General features: G+C 39.1%; 1 pseudogene; it reads left to right on the top strand.

Annotated features, from left to right (window-relative positions):
• Window positions 1-14510: 14510 nt before the first annotated feature.
• On the top strand, window positions 14511-15159 carry LOC131895280 (small ribosomal subunit protein eS8-like; annotated as a pseudogene).
• Window positions 15160-15633: the final 474 nt, after the last annotated feature.

The following is a 15633-nucleotide window of genomic DNA, read 5'->3' as shown; positions in this document are numbered from 1 at the left end:
TCATATAAACCCTCCTCATTCTCGCTAATTGGACTCCCAGAGATCCACCTGGGGCCTAGTCATGGATCTCTGCATCCAGATCCATCAGTAGTTGGATGAGGTTTCTAGCACGACAATTAGGGTGTTTGGCCATCCCATCACCAGAGTAGGTCAGTTCGGACTGTCTCTCGACCATTGCCAGCAGTCTGTTGTGGGGGTATCTTTGTGGATTTCTGTGGGCCTCTCTAGCACTTTGTTTCTTCCTATTCTCATGTGGTCTTCATTTACCATGGCCTCCTATTCCTTGTTCTCCCTCTCTGTTGTTGATCCAGCTGGGATCTCCCACTCACCCAAGCTCTCTTTCCCTCCACCCTCGCCCTTCACTACCCCCACTCATGTCCAGGCTGTTCATGTAGATCTCATTCCATTTCTCTGTCATTGGGCGATCCCTGTGTCTTTCTTGGGGTACTGTTTTCCAGGTAGACTGCCTGGTGATGTGAGTAGCAGTCCAGTCATCCTTGTTCCACATCTAGTATCCTGTTATGAGTGAGTACATACCATGTTTGTCTTCTGAGTCTGGGATACCTCACTCAGGATGATTTTTTCTAGGTCCATCCATTTGTCTGCAAACCTCATGATGTCATTGTTTTTCTCTGCTGAGTAGTATTCCATTGTGTATATGTACCACATTTTGTTTATCCATTCTTCAGTTGAAGGGCATCTAGGTTGTTTCCATGTTCTGGCTATTACAAACAATGCTGATATGAACATAGCTGAACAAGTGCTCTTGTGGTGTGGTTGAGCATTCCTTGGGTATATGCCCAAGAGTGGTATAGCTGGATCTTGGGGGAGATGGATTCCCAATTTTCTAAGAAATCGCCATATTGATTTCCAAAGTGGTTGTACAAGCTTGCATTCCCACCAGCAGTGGAGGAGAGTTCCCCTAGCTCCACATCCTCTCCAGCATAAGGTGTCTTCAGTGTTTTTGATCTTAGCCATTCTGACAGGCGTAAGGTGGTATCTCAGAGTTGTTTTGATTTGCACTTCCCTGATGATTAGGGATGTTGAGCAATTCCTTAAATGTCTTTCAGCCATTTGAGTTTCCTCTGTTGAGAATTCTTTGTTTAGTTCTATAGCCCATTTCTTAATTGGACTGTTGGGCATTTTGATATCTAATTTCTTGAGTTCCTTATATATTCTGGATATCAGTCCTCTGTCAGATGTGGGATTGGTGAAGATCTTTTCCCATTCTGTAGGCTGTCGCTTTGCTTTGTTGACCGTATCCTTTGCCCTACAAAAGCTTCTCAGTTTCAAGAGGTCCCATTGATTGATTGTTTCTCTCAGTGTCTGTGCTGCTGGCGTTCTATTTAGAAAGTGGTCTCCTATGCCAATGCGTTCAAGACTACTTCCTACTTTCTCTTCTAGCAGGTTCAGAGTAGCTGGATTTATGTTGAGGTCCTTGATCCACTTGGACTTAAGTTTTGTGCACGGTGATAGATATGGATCTATTTGTAGCCTTCTACATGTTGATATCCAGTTTTGCCAGCACCATTTGTTGAAGATGCTTTCTTTTTTCCATTGTGCACTTTTGGCTTCTTTGTCAAAAATTATTTGTTCATAGGTGTGCGGATTAATGTCAGGATCTTCAATTCAATTCCATTGGTCCACATGTTGGTTTTTATGCCAGTACCAAGCTGTTTTTATTACTGTAGCTCTATAGTACAGCTTGAAGTCAGGGATCGTGATGCCTCCAGAGGTTGTTTTATTGTACAGGATTCTTTTGGCTATCCTGGTTTTTTGTTTTTTCCATATGAATTTGAGTATTATTCTTTCCAGGTCTGTGAAGAATTGTGTTGGTATTTTGATGGGGATTGCATTGAATCTGTAGATTGCTTTTGGTAAGATTGCCATTTTTACTATGTTAGTTCTGCCTATCCATGAGCATGGGAGATCTTTCCATTTTCTGACATCTTCTTCAATTTCTTTTTTCAGGGACTTAAAGTTCTTGTCATATAGGTCCTTCACTTGCTTGGTTAGTGTTACCCCAAGGTATTTTATGTCATTTGTGGCTATAGTAAAGGGTGATGTATCTCTGATTTCCTTCTCCGCTTTTTTGTCCATTGTATATAGAAGGGCTACTGATTTTTTTGAGTTGATCTTGTATCCTGCTATGTTGCTGAAGGTGTTTATAAGTTGTATCAGTTCCTTGGTGGAATCTTTGGGGTTGCTCAAGTATACTATCATGTCATCTGCAAATAGGGAAAGCTTGACTTCTTCCTTTCCAATTTGTATCCCCTTAATCTCCTTATGTTGTCTTATTGCTCTGGCTAGAACTTCAAGTACTATATTGAATAAGTATAGGGAGAGCGGACAGCCTTGCCTCGTTCCTGATTTTAGTGGAATTGCTTTGAGTTTCTCTCCATTTAATTTGATGTTGGCTGTTGGCTTGCTGTAAATTGCCTTTATTATGTTTAGGTATGTTCCCTGTACTCCTGATCGCTCCAAGACCTTTATCATGAAGGGGTGTTGGATTTTGTCAAATGCCTTTTCAGCATCTAGTGAGATGATCATGTGGTTTTTTTCTTTGAGTTTGTTTATATGGTGTATCACATTGACAGACTTTCGTATGTTGAACCATCCTTGCATCCCTGGAATGAATCCTACTTGATCATGGTGGATAATTGTTTTGATGTGTTCTTGGAGTCTGTTTGCCAGTATTTTATTGAGTATTTTTGCATCAATGTTCATGAAGGAGATCGGTCTGTAGTTCTCTTTCTTTGTTGTATCCTTGTTTGGTTTGGGAATCAGGGTAATTGTAGCCTCATAGAAGGAGTTTGGTAATGTTCCTTCTGTTTCTATTGTGTGGAACAATTTAGAGAGTATTGGTATTAACTCTTCTTTGAAGATCTGGTAGAATTCTGCACTGAAACCATCTGGTCCTGGGCTTTTTTTGGTTGGGAGACTTTTAATGACTGTTTCTATTTCATTAGGGGTTATTGGACTATTTAAATAGTTTATCTGGTCTTGATTTAATTTAGGTATGTGGTACCTATCCAGAAAATTATCCATTTCTTTTAGGTTTTCCAGTTTTGTGGAATAGAGGTTTTTGAAGTATGACCTGATGATTCTCTGGATTTCCTCAATGTCTGTTGTTATGTTCCCCTTTTCATTTCTGATTTTGTTGATTTGGATGCTCTCTCTCTGTCTTTTGGTTAGTTTGGATAAGGGCTTGTCTATCTTGTTGATTTTCTCAAAGAACCAACTCTTTGTTTCATTAATTTTTTGTATTGTTCTCTTTGTTTCTATTTTATTGATTTCAGCTCCCACTTTGATAATTTCCTGGCATCTATTTTTCCTGGGAGACTTTGCTTCTTCCTGTTCTAGAACTTTCAGGTGTGCTGTTAAGTCACTAGTGTGAGATTTCTCCAGCTTATTTATGTGGGCGTTTAGTGCTATGAATTTCCCTCTTAGTACTGCTTTCATAGTGTCCCATAGGTTTGGATATGTGGTGTCTTCATTTTCGTTGATCTCTAGGAAGTCTTTAATTTCTTTCTTTATTTCTTCCTTAACCCATTGGTGATTCAGGTGGGTATTGTTCAGTTTCCATGAGATTGTAGGTTTTCTGTAGTTTTTGTTGTTGTTGAAATCCAACTTTAGACCATGGTGGTCTGATAGAACACAGGAGGTTATTCCAATTGTTTTGTATCTGTTTAGATTTGTTTTGTGACCAAGTATGTGGTCGATTTTAGAGAAGGATCCATGGGGTGCTGAGAAGAAAGTATATTCTTTTTTGTTAGGATGGAATGTTCTGTAGATGTCGATTAAGTCCATTTGAGTCATGACATCAATTAAGTCCTTTATTTCTCTGGTAAGTTTCGATTTGGGGGATCTGTCCAGTGGTGAAAGTGGGGTGTTGAGGTCTCCCACTATTAATGTGTGGGGTTTTATATGTGATTTAAGCTTTAATAATGTTTTTTTTACATATGTGGGTGCCCTTGTGTTTGGGGCATAAATGTTCAGAATTGAGACTTCATCTTGGTGGATCTTTCCTGTGATGAGTATGTAATGCCCTTCTTGATCTCTTTTGATTGATTTTAGTTTGAAGTCTATTTTGCTGGATATCAGGATGGCTACACCCGCTTGTTTCTTAAGACCGTTTGATTGGAAAGTCTTTTCCCAGCCTTTTATTTTTAGGTAGTGTCTATCTTTGAATTTGAGATGTGTTTCTTGTATGCAGCAGAAAGATGGGTCCTGCTTTCGTATCCATTCTGTAAGCCTATGTCTTTTTATAGGTGAATTAAGTCCATTGATATTGAGGGATATTAATGTCCAGTGATTGTTCATTCCTGTTATTTTTTGGTGGTGATGTGTGTGTACTTTTCTTCGTTGGGGTTTACTGCTGTAGCTTTATCTATTGCCTGCGTTTTCGAGGGTGTATCTGACTTCCTTAGGTTGGAATTTTCCTTCTAGTGCTTTCTGTAGGGCTGGGTTTGTGGATAAATATTGTTTAAATCTGGCTTTGTCATGGAATGTCTTGTTCACTCCATCTATGACGATTGAAAGTTTTGCTGGGTATATTAGTCTAGGCTGACATCCATGGTCTCTTAATGTCTGCATTACATCTGTCCAGGACCTTCTGGCTTTCAAAGTCTCCGTTGAGAAATCGGGTGTTATTCTGATAGGTTTGCCTTTATATGTCACTTGGCCTTTTTCCTTTGCTGCTCTTAATATTCTTTCTTTATTCTGTACGTTTAATTGTTTAATTATTATGTGGCGAGGGGACTTTTTTGGGGGTCTAGTCTGTTTGGTGTTCTATAGGCTTCCTGTATCTTCATAGGCATTTCCTTCTTTAAGTTGGGAAAGTTTTCTTCTATGATCTTGTTGAATATATTTTCTGTGCCCTTGAGTTGGTATTCTTCTCCTTCTTCTACCCCTATTATTCGTAGGTTTGGTCTTTTCATGGTGTCCCAAATTTCTTGGACATTTTGGTTCATGACTTTGTTGACTTTAGTGTTTTCTTTGACTGATGAATCTATTTCTTCTATTGTATCTTCAACGCTAGAGATTCTCTCTTCCATCTCTTGCATTCTGTTGATTATACTTGCATCTGAAGTTCCCAATCGTTTTTTCAGATTTTCTATTTCCAGCATTCCCTCTGATTGTGTCTTCTTCATTTTTTCTATTTCCCTTTTCAGGTCTTGGACTGTTTCCTTCATTTGTTTCATTGACTTTTCTTGATTTTCTTTCAGTATTTTATTGTTCTCTTCCAGGACTTTTTTGATTTCTTCTAATTTGTTTGTCCTTTCCTCTAGTTGTTTACAGCGTTCTTCACATTTTTTTGTCTTTTCCTCTACAGGAGCCTCTAGCTTCTTCATGATGACATTCATAAGGCTATTTTCTTCTGCTTCTTCCAATTTCTGATGTTCAGGTCTAGGTGTTGGAGGAGGGCTAGGGCCTGGTGATGGTGTATTGCTATTCATTTTGTTGTATGTGTTTCTGCCTTGACGTCTGCCCATCTCCTTGTGGTTCATTCTTGGCCTTATCCACACACTTGGTTCAGACAGAGCTGACAGATTCAGGAAGTCTCTCTCTCTTGTCCAGATGGGAGCTCTCTTGTCCAAATTGGAAGTCCGGGGCAGGATGGGAGCTCTTGTTCAGAAGGGAAGTCCGGGGGAGGATGGGTGCTCTCCTCTCTCTGTCTCTCTCTCTCTTTCTCTCTCTCTCTCTCTCTCTCTCTCTCTCTCTCTCTCTCTCTCTTCTCCAGATGGGAAATCCGGGGCAAGATGGGAGCTGGGGGCCAGCCTCTAAGTCTCAAGAAGAGGCTTGGGGCCCGGGCGGATGGGCGTGGGGTCAGGGCGTGGAGACTGCAGGGTCTGCCAAGGGTCTTGGAGAAGGGGATCCTTCCCGGTGGGGCTAGAAGGGAACCTGCCCTGTGACCAGAACCTGGGGCCAAGTTGGGCAGGTCTTCCCCGGAGTGGCTAGTGCCCAGGGATGGGGTTGGGGCAAGTTAGGGGACTCACCTGTGCTTCAGAAGGGAAGTCCAGGGCAAGATCTGCTTGTTTTCTATTTTATTCATTTCTGGCAGAGTTGATGGTTACTGTCTGCTTGTATATGATTTTGTATTTTCTTGTATTTTCTAGACCTTTCAGTATGCCATCAACTTATTTATTTAAGATATTTAATAACTTCAAGTATGTCATTAATTTATTTATTTGAGATATCTCAAATTTTTAATTGAAAATAGTTTCTTCTTTCATACAATACATGCTGACCACAGTTTCCCCTCCCTCCAGTCCTCCCAGCTCCCAGCCACCTCACCTTTCCTTTAGATCCACTTCTCCTCCTTTTCCCTTCAGAAAGGAGGAGGACTCCAAGAGACAATGATACAACATGACAAAACAAAATAAGATACAATAGGAGGGAAAGTGTCCAGAGAGCAGGCAAAAGAGTCAGGTACACATCTGTTTCTACTGTTAGGATTCTCCCTCCATCCCTTCTCTCCACACCCACCTGATTCCTCCTGCTCTGGTCCCCACATGCACCAGTCCACCAGCAAAATCTATTCTATTTACCCTTCCCAGGGATCTTCATGCATCGCCCCCTAGAGCTCTCCTCTTTACCTAACCTCTCTGGGTCTACAGATTGTAGCTTGGTTATCATTTCCTTAACAGCTAATATTTACTTATAAGTGAATATCTACCATATTTGTCTTTTTGGGTCTGGGGTACCTCACTCAGGATGATTTTTTTTCTAGTTCCATCCATTTGCCTGCAAATTTCATGATGTCATTGTTTTTAACAGCTGAATAATATTCCATTATGTAAATGTACCACATTTTATTTTTCTATTCTTCAGTTGAGGGACATCTAGGCTGTTTCCAGTTTCTGGTTATTATGAGTAAAGCTGCTGTGAACAGAGATGAGTAAGTTTCCTTGTGGTAGGATGGAGCTTCCTTTGGGTATATGCCCAAAAGTGGTATAGCTGGGTCTTGAGGTAGATTGAGTCTCAGTTTTCTGAGGAACTGCCATATTGATTTCCATAGTGGCTGTATAAGTTTGCATTCCCACCAGCAATGGAGGAGTGTTTGCCATGCTCCACACACTTACCAGCATGAGCTGTCACTTGTGATTTTTATCTTAGCCATTCTGACAGGTATAAGATGGAATCTCAAAGTAGTTTTTCTTTGTATTTCCCTGATGGCTAAGTATGTTGAATATTTCTTTAAGTGGCTCTCAGCTGTTTGAGATTCCTCTGTTGAGAATTAACTGCTGGAGGTACCACCATCCCTGATTTCAAGTTGCACTGCAGAGCTATAGTAAAAAAAAAAAAAAAAAAAACACCTCATTCTATTGGCACAAAAATAGATATATTCATCAATGGGCTAGAACTGAAGATCCAGATACAAAACTACACATCATCAACACCTGATTTTTTATAAAGAAGCCAGAAATACACACTAGAAAAAAGAAAGCATCTTCAACAAATGCTGCTGGCCAAACTGGATATCTGCATGTAGAAGAATTCCTATAGACTCATACTTATCACCCTGCTCAAAACTTAAGTCCTAATGGTTCAAAGAAATCACCAAAAACAAAGCAAAACAAAACAAAACAACAATAACAACAAAAAAACCCAGACACACTGGACATTATAGAAGAGAAAGTGAAGAATAGCCTTGAACACATGGGCATAGGAGACAATTTCCTGAACAGAATACCAATAGAGCAGGCACTAAGATTAACAATTAATAAATGGGACCCCTTGAAACTGAAAAGCTTCTGTAAGGCAAAGAACACGGTCAATCAAAGGGACATCCTACAGAATGGGAAAAGATATTTACCAGTTTCACATTCAATAGAGGTCTAATATCCAAAATATGTAAAGAACTGAAGAAACTAGATATCAAAATACCAAATAATATAATTAAAAATTTGGGGTGAAGGTCTATAGAGATATATCAAAATTTGTGGTAAAACACTCATCACTATGAACTTCCTTCTTAAGAATCCTTCATGACCTAGGCACTCTGCATATGTTACAGTTGTGTATCTTGTTCCTCTTGTGGGATTCCTAACAACAGGAACAGAAACTGTCTCTGACTCTTTTGCTGGCTTTTGGACACTACTCCTCATACTGGGTCACCTTGTCTAGCCTTAATACATGGGGAGGTGCTTAGTCTTACTATCATTTGATAAGCCATGTTTTGTTGATATCCATGGGAGGCCTGGCATTTCCTGAACAGAAATGGAGGAGGAGTGGGTTGGGGGTGGGGACAGAGGGGAGTTTGTGGGGAGGGGTTGGGAGGAGAGGAGGAAGGGAAAATTGCAGCCTGGTGTAAAATAAATGAACAAATACCATTTTAAAGGGAAAAAAGTCTCCTTCAGTATGTCTATAAATTTTGATATATTGTGTCTTAATTTTCATTCAGTTCTAGAATATTAAAATTTCCTTCTTGATTTCTTCAGCAATCTATACATACATCATTTAGTAGTGTATCGTTTAATCTTCATGACTTTGTGTACTTTACGTGGTCAGCCTTATATTCATTTTAATTTATATTTTATTTCCTATGATTTTATTAGCTCATCTCTGTTACAATCACAGGAATATATTTTTGACTACTGAAATCCAGGATCATTACTGATTGACTTCCTATAATCTAATTTATTCTTGTTACCACTCCAATAATGCATTTTTTCATTTAATCCATATTTTGTCCGTATTAGACATACTTGGAACATAAAATCATGAAGACATCCCTTTCCCAGGATAACCTCTGTGGTTAACAATCAGATTTGCACAATTCAAGTGCCTCAGAAGCTGAACTACTGTTTCCTAAGCAAACAATGTGTTTTTTTACTCCCCTGACACAAAGTAATATATTCTCTATCAGAGAATTCTAAAAAGAAGTAAATGTCAGAAAAACACTTGTCTCTGTAAAAATTCAACTTCAGCTAATGTAATCAAGAAAACATATTTGAGGCAGTAACTAATGACTCTAGTCTGCCTATCTACCAGGACATTTGATTTGAGATTTCTAAAGTATCTTCTTAATAGTGTCTTTAATAACTTATTTGAATAAATTCCTGTGTACTTAAAAACCTATTTTCCACTCCTTTTTAATCACAGCAATATGTGAGTTCAAAGCATTGCATCCCACACTGCCGTAGATGCTGCTTTTTGCTAGCATTGCTCCGTTTCGATTTTAAAATGTGTGCTGTTTGAAAATCTGCTTTGCTTTCAGTTATTTCGATTGCATTATTTTGTGATATAGAAACCAGAATGCATTACTGGCAGCCATACATTCTGAAGAGGCACAATTGATTCTAAGGATAAAGGAGGCTCTGTCTAACAAACTTTAGCATAAGCAGGTATTATGATCCACATTCCTCAGGACAGAAGAAGCCCCTGGAAACAAATTGAGATGTGCATCTCAATGCCACAGTGATGGCTTCCATAAACATGGGTAGAAAATGAAATGCAAATAGATACAGCACTTAAGACTACCACTACAGAGGCAGGTGCAGGAAGATAGCCAAGTTTTTCTTAATGAGATTTTTGTACTTTGCTCCAGTTAACCAATTTAAGGAACATTATATATCCATGGTGAGATAGCATTTAAACTGGGAGAACAGCTTAACATTCACATCCTGCAAACTCCATGACAGTCTTCTTGGACTGATTTCTGAAAGCAAGGTGGTATTTTTAATTGTGAACAAGTAAACACTAGCCTGGATGCTAGGAACAATTCAACAGATGAAATGAGACAGAAGTTTTCTCTGCAGGTGGGTTCGTAGCTGCTGCCAAATATCTCTATCTTTATATCTTAGAGCAAGCCTATAGCAGATAGATTAAATCATTTTCTCAAATGCCCAAGCTGAAGAGATCTGCTTCTCATGATTGATGATAAAGGTTGGGTCCTTCAATTCTGGAAAAGAAAAAGCTTTTGATCGTTTGAAACAATACTCTTTCATTTGTGAAGATGAATCTAAGTTCTCCCTCATTTTATTTTTCTGAAGCTGAAATCATAGCACAGATTAGACCTCCAAATTTAATTGCCTATAATTTTGCTATCATGACAGCCCATCGAAGGGTTCTCCAAACAGAGGAGTGATTGACAATGAGAGACAAGTGTCTAGCTCTCTGCAAAGCTAAATTAGAAACCCTGTCAGGCTCTGCCTGGATCTCTCTCATTTGCATGTTGTGTACATACTTCTCCTCAAATGCATCTCTACCATTTTCACATGTCTCTAGCTTGTTAAATGACGATGCCAGAACTCATCTCCAGATTGATTTTAAGACTCAAATCTAAATTGTAGGAAATTAACACATTCCTAGGATATTGTTTATGTAAATAAATATCTATAAATTGTAGTAGAGAAAAGGAAGAAAACTATACATGGGAAGGAGAAGGTAATTTTCAGATAGTATACAGTCCTTCAAGGATGTTTGCAACTTTTTTCTTTAAGAAATTATTTTATTCATTTTTTTAAAGTCATTTATTCATGTTACAGTGAATCACAATAGATTATCAAGAGCAAGAACAGCTGATAGAAAGAACCATGCTCTTCTGTTCCTTTCTGGAGTAGGTCATGTGGTAGACAGTGAGCCCAACATTTGTCTCCAAAAACTAATATAGTATGTAAAGGTTTGAAATATACTCTGAGAATGTTGGCATTTAAAGAGGACAATCTGAGGCTTAATAATGTGCCTGATTCATAGAAAACCTCCATATGTCTTGATAAATGACTGCCAATTTTATTCAATTAAGTATTATAGTGTGGTATTGGGGTCCTAATTGTCGTGCTAGAAACCTCATCCAACTACTGAGGGATCTGGATGCAGAGATCCATGGCTAGGCCCCGGGTGGATCTCTGGGAGTCCAATTAGCGAGAATGAGGAGGGTTTATATGAGCGAGAATTGTTGAGACCAAGGTTGGATAAAGCACAGAGTCAAATAGCCAAACAAACGGAAACACATGAAATATGAACCAATGGCTGAGGGGTCACCAACTGGATCAGGCCCTCTGAGTGGGTGAGACAGTTGATTGGCCTGATCTGTTTGGGAGGCATCCAGGCACTGGCACTGGGTCCTGTGCTCATTGCATGAGTTGGCTGTTTGAAACCTGGGGCCTATGCAGGGTCCCTTGGCTCGGCCTGGGAGGAGGGGACTGGACCTACCTGGACTGAGTCCACCAGGTTGATCTCAGTCTGTGGGGAAGGCTTTACCCTGGAGGAGATAGGAATGGGGGGCGGGCTGGGGGGAAGGTGAGGGGGGCGGGAGGGGGGAGAACAAGGGAATCTGTGCCTGTATGTAGAACTGAATTGTATTGCAAAATAAAAATTTTAAAAAAAAGAATAGGATCACTTACAGATATATATATATATATATATATATAGATAGATAGATAGATAGATAGATAGATAGATAGATAGATAGAGATAGATAGATAGATAGATAGATAGATAGATAGATAGATAGATAGATATGTACACATATTCCCCAAAGTAACAATGAATTGTGTATTTGTCTTATAAGCAAAACAATGAAGAACACACATAAGAGTCTGAGGATGTAGCTCAGTTGGTCAAGTGCTCACCCAGTGTTCTGGGCTACATCTCCATCACATCATAAGCTGGATATAGTACAACATGCAAGTGATCCCAGCATCTAGGAGTTAGAGATAGAAGAAAGATATGTCTAAGATCACTGGCTATACATGTTTATTTGAAGGCCTGCCTGGGCTACATAACCTATCTTAAAATAAAAAATATACACTTGGCAGAGGGGCTCATATATATGGTCTTGGAAAATATTCACTTCTTAAATTGTTATTAAAATGAAAAATGTGTAATGAAATCTGGTCTAGATAGGGTTAACCATTTGAGGATCTATTATACTCTTTATTGTCTTCTTAAGAATCTTTATTTGATCAGGAACAATTATAGGGTACTTTTAAGCAACAGCCCCCACATTTTAATGGATGGATTCTTTACAGAGCCATGTTAGAACCTTCAGATATCCATTGGGTTGTTTGTTGTGATCTTTGACACTGTGGATTACATTAACCTCACCTAGAAGTAAGAATCAATTCAGGATACATCCTTTAATGACCTTGATTTAAACTTGGCTGTCTATATATTAATCCCCTGACCCTGTTGGAATCTGTAGGACATAAACTGATTGAAACCTCAAAAAAAATATTTTATTCATTTTACATACCAATCACAGATCCCCCTCCTCCTGACCCCTCCAGCATTCCCTCCCAATCCCCCATTCCCTCCAAAAGAAGGTAAGGCCTGACAATTTCAACTTTTTAGAAGAGTGGAAATATTGTGGAACAGTGATTCTCCAATTCATCTTATCTCAAAAGAGTTTGCTCCATATCATGTTTCTCCATAACCATTTGTTCGGTTCTTACTTAACCATTTTTGTTTTCTTCCTAGTGTTTGGTTTTTACTGAAATGATTGACAAGCTACAAAATAAAGGTGAACATATGGCAATTTTCTAAGTAGAGAAATTAGGAGAAGGGGTTGGGCATATTTCATGCAGTCTCAGGGATGAGCTGCTTATAGGTATTTTGGTAACTTACTAATTCAAAGACTTTTAATCAAGTCTTAGCATTATAGCATTTGGGTTTTGGTTGTATGTTTTGTTTTTCTATAATATTTTAAAGAGTAAAATTGAAAGAATAATGATGTTTCTTTGGGGATATAACTAAAATTACAGAAAGGACGCTTCTGCATATTGTCTCACTCAAATTTTATATTCATTAGATGTGAAAATAATATAACTATTGGAAAACATTTGATGATTCTGAAGAACGTTTTCAGAAGTTTCCTTGCCACACACAAACAAAACACATAAAAAAAATCTGCAAGGAAAGAACATTTTCTATATGTGGATATATGCAGGCTTGTAATTATACATGCATAATTTTATATATCGGAAAAAATGAAACCATAAAAATATGAAGCACAAAGCAGGGCATGAAGACCACTTTCAGCAGGAACTTGTGGTACTACTCACTGGCTGTGCTGTGGTATGTCCAAGCTTCTGTCTTCTGTCTACAGTACTTGTCTTGCCTGAACTGAATGCTCCTCTCATAATTTGGGCATATTGATAAACCAATTCAGAGATGAAACTTGCTTGGAACTTTCTTTCTCTTTTCCCTAGCTTTAATTAGGTGTAACAGACAATTAAAATAATACATACTTAAGCTACAGGACATGGTTGATCATGTTCCAAAATTTATTTTCTTTTCCAATGACAATACATCAGATCTACTTTTTCAAATGCATCATTATGAATTGTAGGCATATGGCTGGATAGTAGTTTCCCAGTGATGTGGTTTATTTGAAAGCGATAGGACTTTCCTGAGCTCTGGGTGATGTTATCTTGAGGGGATAGAGTTCTAGACAATCAATGGCCACTAAAGACATGCGAGACAGTCGTTTCTGAGCTTATTGTCTTATACTAAAGGAGAATAAAGAGATATAAACAAGAAGTGAACAGAGCCATCTTAGATTTATTACAGAAAAATGAGAAAAAATTTTCAAGAGGGGGTGGGGCTCTAAGAGATGAAGCACTGATGTCCTGCCTAGCGGGCTTCTGTGGATCTTACAGTGGGAATTGGATGGAGATTGAATTGAAGCATTCTGTTGGGATTAGTTTTCCATTGTTGTTGTCTTTGAGAAAGGGTTTCTCTGTGTAGTCCTGGCTGTCCTGAAACTCTGTAAACCAGGCTGGCCTTAAACTCAGAGTTCCTCCTGCCTCTGCCTCCTGAGTACTGGGATTAAAGGCATTCACCATCACCATCCAGGAGGATTAATTTTTTTGAGTATATTGTAGGTCAAATTAATAAGGTGTCCAAACCCGTTTTACATGCTTCCTGAGCACAAATGTAGACTTCAAAAGTGGGCTCATAAGTGATACATGACTAAGTCATGACCTACCATGGGTCCTGCATGGCACTCTCCTCAACAGAAGTCATTCACTTTACAACACAATTTTGTACTCTTTGGCCAACATCTCCTTTTCCTTGCTCTATGACCCTTACCTTCTGCTCTGTGATACCTACCTTCTACACTTACTCTCTCTGAGTCTGAGTATTTTTCATCTCACACTGAATTAACACTGTGGAGTGTTCATTGTTTTAAAACCTGTGAAAGGAAGGAGGAAATGTAATCAAGTTAAATCAAGAGGGAAAAATCATCATTTAACATTGTTAGCTGACCCCATGAGAAATTCTCCAGTAGATTAATAACTGGGTGTCCCAACTTAAGGTGAAAGATCTAAACTGATAGCCTAGTATTGAACAAGCATGAAAATGAGTTACACCCAAGAGAAGGCAATACAGAATCCTTACAGACAATCCTTACAGTCACAAAACCTTACATTTTTTTATTACAACATTTATTTTCATATTGATATTTCCTATAATAATTCAAACTTTTTGGCATCAAGGGATATGTCTTACTCTTTTGTTTATAGGATGAAGAACATAGAATAAATCATATGATGGCTTCCTATTTCCAGCCAGCGCCGAGCGATGGGCATCTCTCGAGACAACTGGCACAAGCGCCGCAAGACCGGGGGTAAGAGAAAGCCCGACCACAAAAAACGGAAGTATGAGCTGGGATGGCCTGCTGCCAACACGAAGATTGGCCCTCGTCGTATACACATAGTCTGAGTCCGAGGAGGCAATAAGAAGTATCGTACCCTAAGATTGGATGTGGGGAACTTTTCCTGGGGCTCTGAGTGTTGTACTTGGAAAACAAGGATCATTGATGTTGTCTACAATGCATCCAATAACGAGCTGGTCCGCACCAAAACCCTGGTGAAGAACTGCATCGTGCTTATCGACAGCACACCATACCGACAGTGGTATGAGTCTCACTATGAGCTGCCCCTGGGCCGCAAGAAGGGGGCCAAGCTGACTCCTGAAGAGGAAGAAATATTAAACAAAAAACGATCAAAGAAAATCCAAAAGAAGTATGATGAAAGGAAAAAGAACGCTAAAATCAGCAGTCTTCTGGAGGAGCAGTTCCAGCATGGCAAGCTTCTTGCCTGTATTGCCTCAAGACCAGGCCAGTGTGGCAGAGCAGATGGCTAAGTGCTAGAAGGCAAGGAGCTGGAGTTCTATCTGAGAAAGATCAAAGCCCGGAAAGGCAAATAAAACATCATTCATAGCTCATGTAGCAAAGGTGTTTATTGTTCTATATTTAAAAAAAAATCATATGATGAAGAGGTACAGGTAACAAATGGCTGCTGAGAATGGAAGACTCAGTTTTCTCTAGAACCACTAGTAGGTTATCTAATCACAAATGATTAGCCCTAAATACATGTACACAGGGTACACAGGAGCATCAAAGTGTGTGTGTGTGTGTGTGTGTGTGTGTGTGTGTGTGTGTGTGTGTGCATGTGTGTGCCTGCACGTGTATGTGAGTGTGTGCATGCGTGCATGTGTGTGTATGTGTGTGTGTGCTCATGCATAATAGAAAAGAGGTTTATGAATTTGAAAGGAAGTGGGGGTCACAGAAGGAGTTCAGAGGGAGAAAAGGAGAAATGATGTAAATACAGTACTGATGTATGAAACTGTAAAAAATTATAGATATTTGAGAATGGAGAGCGAGTGCCTTTAGAACTAAAT

The sequence above is a fragment of the Peromyscus eremicus genome, chromosome 18 (assembly GCF_949786415.1).
Source record: "Peromyscus eremicus chromosome 18, PerEre_H2_v1, whole genome shotgun sequence".
In the NCBI taxonomy this organism is placed as follows: Eukaryota; Metazoa; Chordata; class Mammalia; order Rodentia; family Cricetidae; genus Peromyscus; species Peromyscus eremicus.
The sequence above is the reverse complement of the archived record's forward strand: the minus strand, read 5'-3'. Positions and strand labels throughout refer to the sequence as shown.